This window comes from Silene latifolia, chromosome Y (genome assembly GCF_048544455.1).
Source record: "Silene latifolia isolate original U9 population chromosome Y, ASM4854445v1, whole genome shotgun sequence".
Lineage (NCBI taxonomy): Eukaryota > Viridiplantae > Streptophyta > Magnoliopsida > Caryophyllales > Caryophyllaceae > Silene > Silene latifolia.
Genome location: NC_133538.1, coordinates 227,028,103 through 227,049,131, shown reverse-complemented (window position 1 = coordinate 227,049,131; position 21,029 = coordinate 227,028,103). Strand labels below are relative to the sequence as shown.

The following is a 21,029-nucleotide window of genomic DNA, read 5'->3' as shown; positions in this document are numbered from 1 at the left end:
AGAAATTCGTAGATTATGCGTATGACAAGGCTAAAAACTATCAATACAAGTGCAAGGCTCAAGTAATATGACAAGCTATAGTGCAATTTCATCACGGGAATCTACCGTTCCGACTCAACCTATATGCTAAAATAAACGTGAATTTTTTTGAATTTTTGAAATTTTCTATTTTTTTTTTGATTTTTTGATTTTCTATGAAAATAAACAACAAATGCAAACTGAAAATTAAACGTGAATGCAAAACAAATGCAGATGCAGACTCAAAAGGATGCAATACCCTCCCTAAACCAAAACGGACAACGCCCTCGTTGTCCTCCAGCATACACCAGCAGAAAAATGGGGGATGGGAGTATACAACCAATAAAAGAAAATAAAGGAGACGAAATAAAAAGAGTAAGAGAACATACAAAACACGAACTTCCCCAAACCAAGACCAGAACCGGGAAGTGAGTAGACCAAGAGCTAGCTACTCGTCGTCGGCACCGCCGTCTCCTAGGTACTCCGACTCAACAAAACGGTCTCCCCAAACCAGCAACAAACAAGGGGGAGACTCAGTCGTCATCTCCAGGCTGATCCTCCGGATCGGGTACGAACGGAGGATCACTCTCCTCCTCTCTGGCAGCTCGCTGTGCCGCCTGCTTAGCCCGTAACCGCACCTCTCGTGCTACCGCTGTCTCCTCCGGCTCCTCCTCTGAGTCAGAAGAAAGTGGAGGGTACCCGTCCATTTGGGTATCGGTAGAAGGAAGGATGCGGCCACCCCTCTGGAATCGGTCACCGGGCTCGGATATGGAACTCGTAGAGCGGGAATACAGCCAAAGCCATATCCCGTCTCATCTCAGTAATGTACCTGCACATAACCGAAAGCACGACATCACGACGCCCTTGGTCCATGACCTCGGGCGCCTCTAAAACAGGAGGGCAGACAAAGTTGGCCGGAAAGGCCGGGTCAGAGGGAGGTGGAGTGAGTGTAGGCTGAGGCGTGGGGGTCGGTCCAGCCTGGGCCTGAGTCTGAGCCTGAGAGCTAGAAGATGCTCCGGCCTCCCGCTTCCTCTTCTTAGAAGAAGAAGGAGGGGTGAAGGTAAGGTGGTAGGTAGGTGGAGGTGGCCTCGCTCCCTCGGCAGCAGAGGGGAGCGACGAGTGAAGTGGCGGAAGGGTAGAGCACGGCAAGGTAACAGACGTGGAACCACAGATCTTCCACGTCCTCGCACTCCCCTTCGCCTGTGGGAACCAGGCGAAGTCAGTCATGGCTCCCAGGTCAAGGTAAGCCATCTCATCAGATGCAGTGAGCCTGGGGTCAGTGGGGTAAAGGTGGCGGGCAATCCTAGTAACTAGCCCGCCGCAGACAATAGCGGTCTTTACCCGAGTCCCAATTCCATTCCAATCTTTGAGCTACCGGATAAGCAATGTTTAGAACAAACGGGGTACCGTAGTCGATGTTGAGGTACCCCGCGAGAATGGCTAGCTCAGTGTTGGTCATGTTATTGGACTCGGGGCGCCCAAAAATAGTTTCTCCTAATGACGCAAGTAGTAACGGGCGCAGGTAAGTGAATGTGAGCTCCCTTCCGTGAGTGGAAGAGAGTGTGAGAAAGAGCGACCCAGTGGTGAAGGAGGTCTCGAGGTGGGGCGGTGGGACCGTCACTAACTAGGCCTAAAACTTGGCCAAACTTGGCCAAAGTCCAGTGGTGTGACTCATTGCGGAGTCGAAAGTGAATGCAAGAACTGGAGTGGTCAGCAGTGTAGGAGTCGGTGTCAAAAGAATAGGAGCTAAAGAACTCGTACGTAAGGGTACAAATGGTAGCCTCGCATGGTAATCGGACCCGACATACCCGTCCCGTTCAACAAACTACGAGACCTCCTCATAAATGCCTAAGGTCTCTAGGTCGTCTGCAAGGAAACGGGTGGGGAGAGAGGGCAACGAAGTAAAGCAACTAACCGTTTCCGGTGAGCCTCGAAGTGAAAGCGTCCGTGGGCGCTTCGGTAAAGGTGCGAGAGCGCCCTCTCCGTAACAATGACCTCGGAGGGGCTGGAAGTGATGGCTAAGCGGCTAGCTTCTTTGGTGTGGTCTCGGTGGCAAGCATACCAGCTGCTGGAAACGGGGCACGAATCCATGATCCCGAGAGAGAAAGGCTGGTAGGAGTAACGGTGGTGAAGCTCGAACCGAGCTCCGGCCGAGCTGGCTGCGCGCACACTGTCCCCGCAGTGAGACAAGTAGAACTGGTGCTGCAGTGGTGACCAAGGCGGAGCTAGTGGCAACAGCAGGGACCACTGACTCGCTCACGGACGAGCTGGAGGACGTACTAGTAGAAGGTGAAGAACTCGCGTCCATCCTGCAAATTATCAAAGGGCACGAATAAGAGAAGATGCTGCTAACCGTGGTTAAAACAACCGCTAACCAACATGTGACAGCAAAAAGAATGGCCCTATTGGTCGAGAAAACCGACTTCCAACATGCAAAATCCAACAATCCTCAATAAGTTCGAAAGGTAGCATGTGAGTGATGGTAAAATGACAAAGTAGTGACTGCTAAAGGAGACAAACACAGCATGCAAACCACATAGGGGGGCACGTAAGACTCCTAGCAGTCGAGCATAACCACTCACAGCGCGAGATTCCCAATAATTCACATCAAGTAATGGCGATAGGGGACGGTAACGGTAGTTAACAACAGTGATAAGTAAGCGAGAACTGAAGTTAAGCGAGCAAGGAAACAGAAAAACCGTCAGATAGTCGATAAATTTCGACTCACAGGAACCCTAATCGCGGAATCTAGCGCAAAGTTCGAATTTAACATGCAAAAACAGTGAGGAATTGCGAAAATATCATCAACAAGCTAATCAAGGGCAAATAAACACAATTAAATCGAAACAAATCGACTAGATATGGCATTTTCGAACCCTAATTCAATCACCTCAAAGAAATTCGAATTAAATGAAGAAAATATGCAAAGAGTGTGAAAGAAACACTTACTTGATGATGATTAACCTACAATAAGCAATTAAACTTCAAAAGAAACAATCAACCAAGGCGGATTTTCGATTGAAAAATCGCAAACCCTAATCCCCTTTAAAAACCGCGAAAATGAGCATAAAAGAGGGGGAAAACAAGGGGTTATTGAAGAATTAAGTGCTAGTGATAGAATGTAGGTGGTGGATTTGATGATTTTGGGCAAAAAATGGGGATTTGGGGGAAATGAAAATCGCAATTAGGGGGGGGGGGGGGGGTGTTAGAAGAAATTAGGGGCAAAATTAGAAATGAAACGGAAATAAGGAGTTAAGTATAGGAAACTCCCGTCCTTTGTTCATTTCACTCGATCGAGTGAATTTAATCACTCGATCGAGGGCTTTTTTATTCCCCGCTCGATCGAGTAAGAACCCTCTCGATCGACCATTTCCTCTGAGGCCTTCCTCGATCGAGTAGCCAGCAAGCTCGATCGAACCAACGTCCACTCGATCGAGTACAAAAAGTACTCGATCGAGGACTTCCTCGTGTAGACTTCTTTGAATTTCCGTCCTTTCTTCCTTGAATTGCGTGCATCTTCCCCAAACCTGCGTAAAACATATCCAAACACATCCCAAAATACCAAAAACGCAGAAAGCACAGTCTATAGTCTCAGTCTAAGCTAAAGAAATGTCTAAACTAATTGTCCTAATTAAAAACGTAATAAATAAATTCAAAAGAAATTCAAACGAATATCTATTACAACTTGTTACACAGGGCATTTCCCCGTTTAATTCCCATTAGCTTTCAGTAGCCCCTTGGTGGGCTTCGATTTGGAGGACGTCACTTGGCCGACACGACCGTCCTCTTTGATTTCCATGAGCTTGAATTACTGTTTGCAAGAGGAGGAGGAACATAGTTCCAATCTATGTAGGTTCGAACCGTCTTCGTTCTCGCCCCTCTGTCATCTTCTTTTGCATCCTTTGCTCCAGTTTGATTGATAGTGGTCGCACCACGTCCCTTGACAGACTCCTTCTTGCCTTCATCGCACTGCGGTAAGGGAAACAGACGAATTTTCCTCCTTTTTGCTCTCGAAGAGGCGGAGGGTTAGCAATAACAACAATATTCTCCAAATTTTCATCCGGAGTGTCAATAATAGGGTCAACAGAAGAGAGGGCATTGCAAGGCTGAGCTTGCATGGGAGCCCTCCGGAACTTGGGTGATGAAAAGTCGGCTCCTCGTCCCCTACCGGAAGGTCAAAGTCTTCCCCGACGTCTATTCGCACGGGCGGTGGACAAAAATGGTCTCCCTAAAATGATAGGGGTGTGCACATCTTCGGGATATCTAAGACGACAAAATCGACGGGAATAAAGAACTTCCCGATCCGAACAGGTACGTCTTCCGCTACACCTAGTGGCCGTGATAAACTACGGTCGGCCATCCGGGACGTCATGTTGGTGCAACTCGGCTTTGTCACACCAAGTCTCTTAGCTAGAGACAAAGGTAAAACACTTACGCTAGCGCCTAGATCGCATAGCGCATTATCAATCAATTGCATACCTATGTGACAAGGGATCGAAAAACTACCCGGTCCGATTGCTTAGGAGGTAGCTTATTTTGAAATAGGGTGACCCCACCTCGATCAAAGCTACGGTCTCATTATCATTTATGGTCCTCTTACGTGCTAAAATCTCTTTCATAAATTTTAAATAAGAGGGTACCTTGGTCATCAATTCAGTGAACGGCACGGAAACTTCCAAACTCTTCAAAAGCTCAACAAATTTGCCAAACTGTTGATTAATCTTGGTATTCTGCAGCCGCCTCGGGAAGGGAACCGTGATTGGTATCTCGAGCCCCTTGTTTCTCGCTTCCAAAGTGTCTTCCGGAGCAAGTTCAATATCCTTCGGACGCTTCTTACCTCTCGAACGAGGCCTTTCGGGTAATTCCTCGCTTAGACGAGCACTAGCGAGCTCTCGAATAAGCTTCCGTCATCAATATCACTCGATCGAGCAATGTGGTCACTCGATCGAGCACCTGCTTCAGCAACTTCGATCGATCGAGCAACATTCCCACTCGATCGACCATCTTGACTTCGATTCACTCGATCGAGCGAAGGACTACTCGATCGAGGGCTTTCCTCACCAATTCCACTCGATCGAACACCGTCTTGATCGATCGAGTAACTCTTGTGTCGTGAGTCCTTTTCTCTTAACAGAACACTGTTCATCATCGATTCTGACTTCCTCGGGTCGATTTCGTATACGGTCCTTCATAAGAGAGACCGCTTCTCAACTCTATCGGATGCACCGTCTCATTTGGGTTCTTGTCATTTTGAGTTGGCAAATGACCGGGCTTCCTTGAGGATTGATTTTCGGCCAGTTGGGCAACTTGAGTCTCAAGTGCCTTGAATGCCGTGTCCTTTTGTTGTAATTGCTTTGCAATGGACTGCATCATGGACTTTAACTCACCTATCTCACTCACCCCACTAGATGACGAAGCACCTTGGTTAGGAGGGTTGAAAGACGGAGGCTTCTGATAGCCTTGTTGCTTCTGGTGTGGAGGAATATAGGGCTGCCGCTTTTGATTTGGAGGAGCGGGGGGTTGAGTACGTTCGGTTACTCCACCTCAAATTGGGGTGGATATTCGGCTCGTAATGAGTGTTGTTTTGCCTGTAATGTTGGAAGGCAACACATTGCTCATAAGGACTAGGACAATAATCAGAGACATGTCCCTCTACCCCACACCTCTAAATGCGAGGAAGGGACCGTCTGTCACAAAGATTAACATGGTACATTCCTCCCTTGAGAGCTCCCCTAGTTCGTACTTGTCGAACCTCGCGGTAAGGGCTTCTAATGCGGACCCCATGAAGAGGATTCAACGGCTCTCCTTTGGTTTCCTCTTGAATTCCGTATTGACCCTATGAGTGGCTAAATCATCTATGATTTTCCATCCCTTGGTCGCTCCCAAGTTGTCGGCAAATCGACCATTGGCTGCTGCGTCTAAGATAGCCCTCTGATCATCATATAAACCATTATAAAAATGGTTGCACAAACTCCATTTTTCGAAACCGTGATGTGGTATGGTACGCACTAGTTTCTTAAAACGAAGCCATGCCTCGTGGAAGTTCTCGTCAGGCCCTTGTTTGAAACTTGTTATCTGAGCTCTAATGGCGATGGTTCTCGAAGCAGAGAAATACTTCTTGTGAAACGCTAATGCTAGCGAATTCCAATCTGTTATGCCGTGAGCAGCTCGGTCCAAATCCCTATACCACTCCCTTGCAGCATCGCGGAGTGAGAAGATGAACATAGTTTCTTTTGATCGATCGTTTGTCACGCCGGTGGGAGGAGGTATGGAGCGGCGTAATCAATGAAGGTCTCCATATCTTTGAGCTGCGTCTTGATTGCGGCTCCCGAACGATTTTTCTCGACCATATTGATGTATGCGAGGCTTTGGCTCGAACTTCCTAGCATCTCCGGCGATTCGAACCCTTTATAGAGATTGTCGGCCGTGGGCTCGGAGTGACTAGCGATGGTTGCTTCCTCAGCCATTTCGGGAAAATCTGGGAAAGTTATAGATTCGAGCGATGAATTGGAAACTGGAGAAGACGGTGGATTGTCTTCGAAAAGCTCGTTCTCGTAAAAGCTACCACGAGAACTAGGCTCTTCCTCTGCCTGTTGTTCTTGGAATAGTCTCCTTTTTACGTGCAGAGATCTCTCAATCTCGGGATCAAAAGGTAGTAGTGGCCCACCTTGCGACCTGCGCATAAGAAGAAACTAAAGACAAGATATGAGAATAGTCTAAGGAACGATGTTCCTTAAACTAAAAGAAGAATTAAAAATAAAACAGCTAATAAATTGAACAATTGCCTCCCGCAACGGCGCCAAAATTTGACACGTCCTGTCGCGTGCACTGTCAAAAATAAAACCTAACGGTCTCAACTAAAAATGTAGTAGAGGCAGTCGAGTATCGAATCCTCAGGGAGGTAATGCAACTACAGCTATCTATTTCTAATCCTATGGTAACAATTGGGTTTGATTGAATTTTTGATTCTAAACTACGGAGTTGAAAGGAAGAGAAATAAACAAAGAGCAGTAAAGCAGGAAGTGAATTAAAACTATCAATAAGAGGGGGACATGTCGGGAATTCGGTTCACTACGGTAGTTCAACAACTTAGCAGTAAATGACTCAGACGAACTAATGCGAGACGGATATTAGAAGGTCCTTTCGGTCCACTTCCCACCCTAAAATACCACTAACTTAACTTTCGTCCTCATTAGGGTAGTCTACTGTTTATAGCAGGCCTATTTAGTCCAATCTTTCGATCCAGGATTAATTGTAGCCAGATTAATGGGTGACATAGAAGCGTGCACTAAACTAGGTCGAGAATTACAGTTATATTGCTATAGTGACAGAGTCTCTCATCGGTTCATCTAATTCATTCACTACGTCGTCATTATTCTACCGCAGATCCCCTAATCCCAACATGAAGGGGTTTAGCTACTCATACTCATAATTAATCTAACAGCAGATAATTTCCCAGCAGATGACATAATAGGATAATAATAAAATTCAATAATAAATAAACTAGGGCAGGAAGAATGATAACAATAACAAGAATTAAAAGCAACAGAAGGTTAATTATTATTAAAGAGGAGAGAAGATTACAATCCAAGCAAATTCCGGCGTAAAGATACGAAATCCAATGAGGAAAACCGAAAACGAGAGTAGCAGTCGAAGGTTTAAGCAACGTAACAAAGTTCTACTATGAAGGAAGGTAAAAAGATAGATAAAAAGATAAGTAAAAAAGATGCCTAATTAACCTAGTAAACATAGGTTAAATAGCCAAAGTCTAAGAGTCTTTGCGGAAAAATACTAAAACATGGACTAATTAAAGCCCACGCCTGTGAAAACCTCTCGATCGAGTAGGTTAAACCACTCGATCGACCAAGATCTCAGCAGAAACTCCTCGATCGACCATCAGGGTACTCGATCGAGGGCTTGGTCAAATGCAGCTTACTCGATCGAGTAAGGAATAGCTCGATCGAGCCTTGGGGACCTTAGGGACCACTCGATCGACCACCAATCAGCTCGATAGACCACTTGGGTCTTCAATTCAGCTCACGTCTTCACCCAAATGCCTCGTAATGCGTGCAACGACACTTCTAAGTGCAACATTTCACTCTGGGATAATCCCGTCTCCTCTAAATGCATGCAAAAGGGACGAAAAGGAGTATGGTTCCGCTACTTCCGCGATCATTCCTACAAAAAGGACAAAATACACCAAAGTAGCCAATTCGGGGCAAAATACTATAAAAACAGTATAGAAATGCATAGAAATACGTGCTGAAATAGGCCAAAAAGACTATACATTAGGCACGTATCATGATTCACATGATAGTGTAGTATGAGTCGGTCTAGTATTCACATGCTAGGACTATGTGTTGTTATATTGTTGTTTACATGATAAGCACGATTGTCTAGCATCTATATGCTAAGGCTATGTGTGATTCGTATTCATATTCTTATATTTACATGTTATATTAATTATGACATTTCGTGGCTGGGAGAACTCGGAGTTACTCCCCACTGACTGTGGCTTTCGTATTTGTATAAAATGCGATTGACAGGTAGGCGATGCATATATGGGGTACATGGACGAGCTAGCGAGCAAAGTAACCTTGGGACCTAGATTGGCTTTATATAATTGTGACCCTTAAAACACTTTTATGTCATATACTTTTTAGGGACATATGTCTCCCTTTTTCATATTTGGGTTGTATAACTTTGTTTCGCGACTTTAGCAATGTTTTATGTATGAGATTTATTTTGGACCTTGCATGTTTGACACCTTCCCATTTGGATATTTTTATAACAGGTTCAGGTTTTAAAAATTACAGGTTTTTACCCAAACGAACCTATTACAAACATATCCATGCAGTTTTTATCTAGAATTATGTGTTTACTTTTCCGCAATGAACGAGGGTGTCACAACCTTCGTCCTCAATTGGTAAATGCTTTCGTCAAGAGTAGACTCCCTATGATGTTAGAAACACTGTAGGATCGCGGAATTCCCCCTCTTGTTTGAGAACAATTTTCTTTGCCATTTCTTTGAAGTTTGGCAATTTGATGCTTAACAGTTTTCAACTTTTGCATTTTTTGAACATTTTCAAAGTCACCCCAATTCGTAATAAGGGTGCTTTTATTTGAAGCATAAGAGTTCTTATTTTTGTACTCCTCTTTTCTTTGGTGCAAATTTGTGCAAACTTCTTGTTTTTCATTTTGGTACTTGAACTCAAGTTGATCATACCATGCGGTCTTCATATTCCTCATGCCTCGGATGTGGCGTAGTCGATCCAATGTGATAAGAGTACAAACAAACACAAGTATATACAATATACAATTCTACACTACAAAGGAAAGGACATGTTTTTGGATTTTTAAATTTTTCAAATTTTTATGGTTTTTGTTTTTGTAAAATGAAAAACATGTTTTTGATTTTTTCAAAAAATTTCAATTTTTATCATTTTTGATTTAAAAAGTTAAGTTAGAATTTCCAATCTCCACACTAGTATGGGCATTGTCCTCAATGGCCAAATCGATAGGAAATTATGCAATGTAAGCTAAATGAATATGCATGATTTGTACACTAATATGCAAACTATATGACATATATACAAAAGTGATGCATTCTAATCTATTATATATGATGCATGCTTTCTATTGTTCGGAGAGCTAATTTGAATTAACTCGCATTTCTTGTGTTTGAACTTCCCCAAACCAAGTAAGACACTATTTCTAGTGTAAAAAAAATAGGGGGAGTTCATGCACAAGGAAAGGATACAATGCATGAATCCTAATTGTCATTTTGGATTTTCAAAGTGGGAACAATAAATTTATCATCAACTTGATGTTGCTAAGGTGGAAAAATAGTCCTTAATTTTTACAAGGACACCTTTAGAGTTTGAAACAATTAATCATTAACCAAGTTAGAAAAGCATGAAATTTTTGACAAGAAAAATGAGGTGGAAATGAAAAGATTTACCGAAGCCATGGTGGGTGCCTCATGCCCGCTCCACCAAGCCTATAAACATCTTCATTGGTTACCATCATCCCCTCCAAGATCACTATCCCATTGCGCTCGTGATTCATCGCTCTCATAGAAATCCATAAATTCGTCTCCATCGCTATTGACCTCCACCGTATCACCGCCACTTGACCCGCTCCTTCTTCTTCTCCATGTCCATGTGCTCCACCGTTGGCATGCTCCGAGTTTAGAAAAAGGATTTCCATTTGAGCCCAAGAGGGAAGAATTCCCTCTTCACTAATGTGCCCTTGATGAGCCAACCAGTGAAATTGTGGATAAAGAGCATAATAATTGTCTACTCTAGCTTCATATTACTTGCGGTATAAATCTTGTAGTAGACTCGTTACAAAGTCATCTCTAGGAAGGATGAAGGGATTTGGGTGATTGTAAGGTTGATATGTAAAGGGGTAAGGCGGGATATCAACTTTTCCTTGATCATTCGCTTGAGGCTCATTTTGTTGAGGTTGGGTAGGAGGTGGGATTCGATTTGCTTGGCTTAAACGAGTTGGCACAAGGTAGGATGGTACTTGTGAAAGGGGACCCCTCCTAGGTGATACTCTTGTTAAACCTTCCATTGGAAGAAAAATGGGGGTGCTTCCTGATGCGTGTAATTTATATGATGTTTTACACCCTATTTTACACGCATTTCAGAGCTCATTTATGTAGTTTAAGGCTACTATTTGCCCCATTTCGTCTACTTTCGTATTTTTATGTAATATTGCAGATTTATGCGGAAATGAGTAGATATTGAGCCAAATTCATCCCCGAGTATCTTGCATTTCATTTGACGTGAAGTATTTACTCAAGGAACGAGCTTCGTCCGCATTTCGAGGCCCGAAAGACAAATCCACGAGAAGTTAGAAGCCAAATATCAGCTACTTCAGTCGATCGACCGGTGCCCATAGTCGATCGACCAACCCACGAGTTCCAGGAGCCACTGTTCAGAGTTTACCAGTCAATCGACCGGCTTCAGTGGTCGATCGACCACACCGCTACTTTGAAGTGAATTAAAAGATCGAGAATAAGCAAGCCCATGGTAGTTAGGTTTTGGAAATAAGAACTGCGTTGTATTCTATATAGCGTAAGCTAGGTTTTGAGAATAAGCATCCAGTTTTTATCAAGTTTTAATCTAGTTTTAGTTCGACTTTTCATAATTAGGGTTCGTGATTATTGTTCTTCGATTAATAAAGTTCCCTTCGCTTTCAGTTTGGATCTGGCTCTGCAATTCCTTTTCGGTATTCTTCTGTTCAGTTTCACTGCCTATTTTATTCATAGTACAGAATTGTTAGTTAGTTTCCCGAAGCCGATTATCGTTTATTGTTATTTGTTATTTAACTATTTTAAGCATGAATTCAGTAGTCTATTTCGTTAATCTTGTTGTTGTTTTTACCAATATCATGAGTAGCTAAATACCTCGTGCTAGGATATAGGGAAGCGTAGATTAGGGCGAGTAGAATAGTACGACTGAGTCGCATCTTGGTCGATCGACCGCACACCCCTGGTCGATCGATTGGCCACGTGAGGTTTTGTTTCGTTTTAATTGTTTTAAATTCTATATTTGACGAATCGAGTGCACGCGACTAGTTAAATGTTTAGTAATTGACTGACCCATTAGATCGAAAGATAGGGAAGGTTGTCAGACTACCAATTAAAACGACTAAACTATGCTAAGATCGAAAAATAGGTAAAGTTTAGATTATTAGTCACTTTTCAGGACGAGAGTCAGTACTAGTGATATTAGGGACCCGTAGCGAGATCGAAAGACGCTACTTGTTGAGAGTGGAATGAGAGGACCTCTTGTTTTCCCGCCTCATGTGTTTATTTCAGACCTACTTAGTATGCTGCTGCCGAAACTACAGTGAACCGACCATCTTAGTACCCCTTTTATATTTGATTTTATACATTTCTTTAGTTTATTACTCATTAGTTATAGACCAATTCAATCAAACGCCCACATCATTGTTACCTTGAACTGAATTTAGACAACTAATAATTACATCTGCCTCTCTGTGGTTCGACCCTGTTACCACTAGCTTCTGTTAGTTTTAATAGGTTTATAAATATTATTTTTGGTACTCACAACGACGGGTATCAAATTTTGCGTATTTTTCTTAGGGGGAGGCAATTGTTCTAATTTTTAGTTGTTTTATTTTAGTCTGCTTCTTAGTTTAAGGGACATTTATTCCTTAAACTATTCTCATATTCTTTTTGTAGTTTCCTCTTATGCGCATGTCATAGGGTGGTGAATTAGTACCGTTCAATCCTGAGATTGAGAAGACTTTGCGCGAGTTGAGACGATCATCTAGGATATTACCGACAGAGGAAGAGCTGAGTACTCTGTCTAGTTACTACGAGAACGAGCTGTTCGAGGAGGACCCACCTTCATCACCTATTTCTACTTCATCAGCTGAGACCGTCACTTCTCCAGATTTTCTAGAAATGGCTGAAGAAGCAACAATAGCAAGTCACTCTGAGCCGACAGCTGCAAATCTATACAAGGGGTTCGAATTACCAGGGGCTGATAGGAAATTCGAACCGAAGCCTTCTTATATCAACTTGGCTGAGAGAAACCAATTCGGGGGAGCTGCAAATGAAGATGCAGCCAAGCATATGGAGATATTTATCGATTATTGTTGTTCCATACCCCTACCAACCGGCGTGACCCAGGACCAGATAAAGGAGACTATGATTATATTCTCACTCCGCGATGCTGCAAGGGAGTGGTACAGAGACCTGGACCGAGCTGCTAATGGGATCACCGACTGGAATTCTTTGGCCTTGGCATTCTACAAGAAATACCTCTCTGCCTCGAAGACAAATGCCATTAGAGATCAGATCACGAGCTTTAAACAGGGTCCTGATGAGAACTTTCACGAAGCATGGGTCCGTTTTAAGAAGCTGGTGCGAACCATTCCGCATCATGGGTTTGAGAAATGGAGCCTATGCAATCAGTTCTACAATGGGCTCTATGACGATCAGAGGGCTATCTTGGATACGACAGCTAATGGCAGATTCCAGGAGAATACGGGGGAGACAAAGGGGTGGAAGATCATTGAGGATTTGGCCACCCACAAAGCTGAGTATGGAAATTCCAAGAGAAATCAAAGGAGAGCTGCTGAATCTCCTTCTGTAGCTGCATTAGAAGCTCTCACGGCGAGATTTGACAAGTATGAGTTGGGTGGAGCTTCAAAAGGAGAGATTTACCATGTAAACGCCGTTTCAGACGGTCCTTTTGTCTGCAAAAGATGTGGAGCTGAGGGACATGTTTCAGATAACTGTCCTAATCCCTTTGAGTCCTGTGCTGCCTTTCAACATTATAGGCAGACAAACACTTACTATGAGCCGAATGTCCATCCCAATCTGAGGTGGAGCAGCCAAAATGTCTTGAATCCGACTCAACCTCCACAGCAACAGCAGCAGCAACAGAACTATGTGCCCCCTCATAAGCAACAACAGTTCCAAAAGCCCTCGTATGTCCCTCAGCAACAACATCAATCCCAAAATTCTGAATTTGCCGAATTGAAGAACTTGTTGCTGAAGGAGTCCCAAGCTAGAGTGGTCGGGATGAAGATGCTAGAGTGCCAAATTGCCCAATTGGCTAGCAAGAATACAACTCGAGCTCCGGGACATTTACCAACTCAAACGGACCAAAAGGAGACCCTTAATTCTATCACCTTGAGGAGTGGGTCTACCCTTGATGGGCCCGTTATGGTTGAGGATGTCACTGAAAAGGATGAGGCGGAACCAAGCAAGGAGAAGGCTGTGACGAACAAAAACTAGAAAAAGACGATCAGCAGGTATGTCAGTCGATCGACTGACATGCCTAGTCGATCGACTGGTCCGCGACAACCAGAAGCTACTGTTCCTGTAGAAGACAGTCGATCGATCGACCAACTGGTCGTCGATCGACCGATGGGTCGCGATAGTGATTCTTTTCGTCCTCCGATGCCCGATAACTTGAGGGCTCACTTGTTTCGGGGTACAACTGCCCCGAAAATATTGAGGACAGACCCGACTGCTGATGGGTCCATTCCGGTTCTGAAGTACGACCCTTTGTCGATTAATGGTTCACATTTGAGACGGTCTGAAGAAGGGTCAAGTTACAACAAGGAAAAGGTGGTGGATTTTCAGCCTAAATCCACCGATGCCGGCATGAGTGATTTAGAGGAGAGGGCTAGATTGCTACTTTCAGCCCCCTATCCAGAGATATTGGTGCCGACAAAGGAACAGGTATGTTTTAATAAATTTGAAAATGTTGTCCGTAGCTTAAACGTACAAGTACCTTTCCTAAAATTAGTTAATCAAGTGCCTGCTTATATGAAATTTATGAAGCAATTACTGTCTAAAAAGAAGTCACTTGAAACTGTGCATACTGTCGCACTAACTGAGGAATCATGTTCTTATTTGAGCCATACCGCACCTCTTAAGCTAGAAGACCCGGGTAGTTTTTCAGTCCCATGTAATATTGGCACCTTTCCTATTGAGAAAGCCTTATGTGACCTAGGAGCCAGTATTAGTGTAATGCCCTTGAGTCTTGCTAAGAAGTTAAAATTGAATAGGTTTGTAGTCACGAACATGATAGTACAGATGGCTGATCGCTCTACGGTCCAGCCAATAGGAGTCTTAGAGGACATTCATGTGCAAATAGGAAAGTTTTTCTTCCCTGTCGACTTCGTGGTACTAGATATGCCCGAAGATGCCCACATTCCTATCATATTGGGTAGACCATTCCTGCACACTGCTGGTGTAGTTATTGATGTTGGTTCGGGTACTTTGACCTTTAAGGTAGGGAAGCACCCCATTGTCTTTGCCCAGACAGCTAGGAAGAAAGACCCCATGTGGCCCGTCACTTGCAATACGGTTTCTGAAAAGAAATCCTATTTTGTGCTTCCTGATATGCCTGTCTCTACACCTATTCCTGTTGTGACACCTCCGCCCAAGACTGGGAGCAAAGTGGAGGAAGATTCTTCGGTTTTAGATATTGCAGGAGCTGGTTTGGGGAAGGAAGAGCCACATGTTGATCCAGCTGTGAAGGAGCCAATAGTTCAAAGAGGCGGTCTAGGATGCCTTAGCTATGGTATGGATGAGGAACCCGAAGATGAGTCAGTCAAAGCAACGGAGTCTGATCTGGATTCCGACGAGTCCGAAGAGGTCATTGAATGGGAAGATGTCCGACATGTTGATCCGTTGTGTTTTGCAGATGCTGGAGCTGAGAAGAGTGCAACTGAGAAGATGAGAACTATTGAGGCTACCTCTTGTAGCCAGAAGCCGGCCAAGTGGGCCATTCCGTGGCCATTCTTGATCAACTATTAGTTGATTAAGACTTTTTCAAAAACTATACACTTTATTGCTTTCGTTGAACTTTTTATTGTTTTGTGTGCGTGAGACTTCTCCTTTTTATATTTTTCTTAGGATTTTAAACACTTTAGTTGGTTACTTTGGGTTCTGCGCAATTTTTGGGCGCGTATTATTGTGCATTTGCAGGTTTATAGACCTTAATAGTTCGAGTTGTTGAGCTATTTCGAAGAAAATCAGAACTTACAGCAGGAAAGTCAGTCGATCGACTGGCCTGAGTGGTCGATCGACTGAGCTGCGATCTCAAGGAGCTTCTGTTCCTGTTCACTCTGGTCGATCGACTGGATGAGGTAGTCGATCGACCATCCTGCACTACTGTACCTGTTCACGACCTCTCCCCTGCTGTGTTTGGTCGATCTGCGGAATTGAGGGAGTTTCCTAGTCCACTTTATTTTCCGTCATATTTCTGATTTCTTCTATTTTCTTATTTTTGCACATAATCATCGCTTCAAAATTGTTTTCTTGGTTTTATGCGTGGTATTTGTTGTCTTTTCAGGTACTTTTTGGTAGCACTGCTAGCTACTGAAACCTCCTAGCTCACGCTGGTTTGGGGAGGTTTCCTTTTGCTGCGCTTAAAGTCTTGTGAGTTCCTGTCCTTCACTTCATGTGCTTTATTTACTTTTTCTCGCTAATTCCCGTTTTCTCTTTTCTCTCATTACATGATTTTGCACAATGGGGACATTGTGCGATTTGGTTTGGGGAAGGGTTTTGCGTTGCACTTCATTTGTTTGCATTCAAGTTTATATTTTGTCTTGCATTGTTCTTTATTTCTCTATATATATATATAATTCAAAAAAAAAAAATTTCAAAAATTCAAAAAATGCATGTTTATTTGAGCATATAGGTCGAGTCGGAACGGTGGTATTTCAATGATGACATTGCATTTGCAGCTGTTTACGCCTAAGCCTTGCTAATTAACATGTTATTAGTAGAATCATATATGCATAGTCTACGAGTTTTCGTTAAATTTCTTGCTGAACTTGAGACTTGATTTAGATTTTTGGCAAACTACATCATTTTCTGAGATTTAGAGCCTATAACTGGTGACATCTATGACCAGTTTATCTAGGATTGTGAGTAGTTCTCCTTATGAAACATGTTACATAGATATGCATAAATATGAATTTGATCTGCTTAATGCCTGTATGCATTCGGTTCGTGGTTTGTTGACACATGTGGTAGAGGTCCCCTTTTCTCATTTTACCCATAAGCTCCACACTGCCAAAAATAGCCTTTTTGTCCCATTACCACATCCTACATTTAGCTTGCCCTTGTCAAGCTAGTAGTTTAGTTTTTGGGATTGTTACTACGTTTTTGGTGGCATATGCTCGTTTTGAGATGAAGTTGGGAAGTTGGAAAAAGGAAAGAAAGAAACGAACAAAGAAAAAAAAAAAGAAGAAAAATGATTCGAAAAAGAAAAAAAAAAAAGAGAGAGTGTTGTACTGTTCAATGCAGTCGATCGACTGCTCTACTTGGTCGATCGACCGATGCCCGAGAAGAAAAAGAAATCAATTCGCATGATTCAAGTCTTTATTCAAATGGCGATTTTTGCTCCCATGTTTCAGTTGTATCTTATGGGGAGTTGATTATTTCGGAGATTGTGAGTTTTGTGCTTGCTATACCACCGTGTCAATTGAAGTTTGAGCAAGAAGTGGATATTGTCATATGGTTTTGTTACGGTACTAGCTTGATCACCTGTACCCCCACATTCCCATAAATGTTTTGCCTTTCCTGTCCATTACCTCGCATATCCCTTATTTACCTCGGCATGTGTCCTGGTCATCTGTTTGGTTGGAATGCATATGTACGGTTGTAGAGATTACCTTCATATTAGATTGCAGGCATGTTCTTATAGGTCGTAGATAGGTGAGTGTCACTAACAAAATGAATTCTTTTTATCTTTCACATATTTTCACCTCTATTTATTGAGTGATTTGAGCGAGCCGTGAGAGTCCAATTTGATTAGTCTCTATAGTTGACGGTTCAGCAGCTTTTGACGACTACATAACTCGTTTGCATAATTCACATTTCTGATTGATTGTTGGTTGTTGCATTAAATTGGTTTAGGCTTTACTTGTGCATTTCGCTCTGAGATTGAACTCGTTCCATTAGGTTTTTAGGATCGAGTCTAGTTCTTGCTTGGGGATAAGCAAGGGTTTGGTTTCGGGAAGTTTGATGCGTGTCATTTATATGATGTTTTACACCCTATTTTACACGCATTTCAGAGCTCATTTATGTAGTTTCAGGCTACTATTTGCCCCATTTCGCCTACTTTCGTATTTTTATGTAATATTGCAGATTTATGCGGAAATGAGTAGATATTGAGCCAAATCCGTCCCCGAGTATCTTGCATTTCATTTGACGTGAAGTATTTACTCAAGGAACGAGCTTGATGCGCATTTCGAGGCCCGAAAGACAAATCGACGAGAAGTTAGAAGTCAAATATTAGCTACTTCAGTCGATCTACCGGTGCCCATAGTCGATCGACCAACCCACGAGTTCCAGGAGCCACTGTTCAGAGTTTACCAGTCGATCGACCGGGTTCAGTGGTCGATCGACCACACCGCTACTTTGACGTGAATTAAAAGATCGAGAATCAGCAAGCCCATGGTAGTTAGGTTTTGGAAATAAGAACTACGTTGTATTCTATATAACGTAAGCTAGGTTTTGAGAATAAGCATCCATTTTTTATCAAGCTTTAATCTAGTTTTAGTTCGACTTTTCCTAATTAGCGTTCGCGATTATTTTTCTTCGATTAATAAAGTTCCCTTCGCTTTTGGTTTGGATCTGGCTCTGCAATTCCTTTTCAGTATTCTTCTGTTTAGTTTCATTGCCTATTTTATTCATAGTACATAATTGCTAGTTAGTTTCCCGAAGCCGATTATCGTTTATTGTTATTTGTTATTTAACTATTTTAAGCTTGAATTCAGTAGTCTATTTCATTAATCTTGTTGTTGTTTTTACCAATATCATGAGTAGACAAATACCTCGTGCTAGGATGTAGGGGAACTGTAGATTAGGCGGCAGTAGAATAGTACGACCTGAGTCGCATGCCGGTCGATCGACTGCACACCCTGGTCGATCGACTGGCCACGTGAGGTTTTGTTTCGTTGTAATTGTTTTAAATTCTATATTTTTCGAATCGAGTGCACGCGACTAGTTAAATGTTTAGTAATTGACTGACCCATTAGATCGAAAGATAGGGAAGGTTGTCAGATTACCAATTAAAACGACTAAACTATGCTAAAATCGAAAGATAGGTAAAGTTTAGATTATTAGTCACTTTTCAGGACGAGAGTCAGTACTAGTGATATTAGGGACCCGTAGTGAGATCGAACGACGCTACTTGTTGAGAGTGGACCGAGAGGACCTCTTGTTTTCCCGCCTCATGTGTTTATTTCAGACCTACTTAGTATGCTGCTGCCGAAACTACAGTGAACCGACCATCTTAGTACCCCTTTTATATTTGATTTTATACATTTCTTTAGTTCATTACTCATTAGTTATAGACCAATTCAATCAAACCCTCACATCATTGTTACCTTGGACTGAATTTAGACAACTAATAATTACATCTGCCTCTCTGTGGTTCGACCCTGTTACCACTAGCTTCTGTTAGTTTTAATAGGTTTATAAATATTATTTTTGGTACTCACAACGACGGGTATCACTTCCCTGGGTGAGCAACTTGATCCTTCGCTCATAGCCTTTAAAGGTAATCCAATGGTGGTGTCGGAATATTAGCATCTCATCAATCTTGGTAGTACCCGGAACAGGTACATAAGCATTGTTGTTATTGAAAGATGGATTGATGAACTTAGCAAGTCTTATTATTAATCCTCCATTGACAATGTGGATCATACCATCATCATCTCCATTCCGGAATTTTGCCCACCTCTCTAGAAGCACTAAGGGGGCGTTGAAATGATAACCGCTCCTCCCTTGTATCTTCAAATAAGACTCCATAAATACTAGATCAATTTCGTTCACAACCACGGGATTGCGACGAGCTATGAGAGTGCTTGCAATAAACCGGTAGGTGAGCAGAATGATGGGGTTTTGGTTATAAGAGGCCGAGCATTCCTTGATTAATGAGAAATCGCGACCCGTTAAGGCTTGCCATAGTGGTGCTATCCTATAGTTCCGAGATTTTGATGTACAGGTAGGCGATACATCAAGACCCAACACACCCGCAAATTCCACAAGGGTCATCATTCTTGTTGTGTTATCAAGTCGGAATTCCACCAAATCGTCTTATTTAGGGTTGATATTTTCAAAATACTCAAGAATTCGAGGATTAATGGTCGATATGTAAGCTCATGCATGTTGAACAAAGTCGAAAGACCAAATAATTCAAAGAGTTCCTCAATTTGATGGTATATCCCTAGTTTCCTCAATGTCTCATGGCAAACGAACTTAGTTGGAAGAATATTCTTACCTAGGAGACGGTGAAAGACGATTCTTTGCACATCATTGACAAATTCAATGTTTGAGAACTCATTAAATCTTGAAAGATCAATGATTCCTTCATTCTCTCTTCTCAATGTGTTGAGATGAGAGGTAGAAGAGCTTCCAATTGTTGGAATATGTGTCCTCCGACAATAATGCGATCACAACTGTTGATCATAATGATCACGTGTTTAAATCTCATTTTAAAAGAATACGTTTGGGAAGTATTTTTACTGTCAACTGGTCCACACATATCGGTAATGATTGGCTGACTAGAGTTTGACATTACTGTCGTGGGACGGTGGTGATCAGTTGATCCCCTAGGTCATACCTATAGGGCAACACTCTTAATTGATCATTTAATTGATCGTATAACGTTACGAGTCAATTAAATTATTTAAAATTGACGGAATATTTTGGAAGTATTATTTACGTATCTCATTGAAATTTGATTAAATGAGATACGGTCTGAGTAACCGAATTGTATCATTACTCAGATGAAATTATTGTTTAAGGAAGCAATTAATTTGAATGAATTATTATAAATACAAATTGTTATGATTTATAATTGGTAAAACATTTTGGTACAAGTAATTATGAATTACTAAGTCGATTTTTGTATATGACGTTTTTTTATTAATACGTTGATTTTTAATATGTTAAAAATACATAACAAATTTATGTAACATATGACATGTGTCATAAGACAAATTGACATTTTGACAAAGATAATATGGAGTCCATATTATCTATATGTACCGAAATTAAGGGAGGATTAAAGATAATATTGTGTTTATAATGTGAGTGGTAAACACAATGATTACCTACTAAACTAGCCATGCAACCCTAATGCTCATTGTGAAGAACAACTCAAGCATGCATTGGCTCCCTCTAATCCCCCCTTCAACCTGGTTTTATGAGATGAAAAACCACTTTGGTTTTTCATCTTATTTTTACCTAATACACACTAAAATGTAGTTAGTGTATCATTCATTCTTCATTCACCTAAAATTAGAATTTTAGAAAGATAAAAAAAACCTTCCTCTTCTCTTCTCTCTCAACCGGTTTTGGGAGATTAAAACCAAATTATTTTGGGTTAATTTTTCTACAAAAATTAATATTGTCTAGTATACATAATATTAATTTTATTAAGAGTGTGCTTTGGGTATTAATCCTTGGGAGAGATCCTACACTTGGGTCTTTG

At 42.1% G+C, this 21,029-nt stretch overlaps 1 non-coding gene across 1 annotated transcript; it reads right to left on the bottom strand.

The window, feature by feature from the left end:
- Window positions 1-12,841: 12,841 nt before the first annotated feature.
- Window positions 12,842-12,948, bottom strand: LOC141635960 (small nucleolar RNA R71). Its single transcript, XR_012540608.1, has one exon. It is a non-coding gene; the product is annotated as a small nucleolar RNA R71 (small nucleolar RNA).
- Between the last annotated feature and the right edge of the window lie 8,081 nt (window positions 12,949-21,029).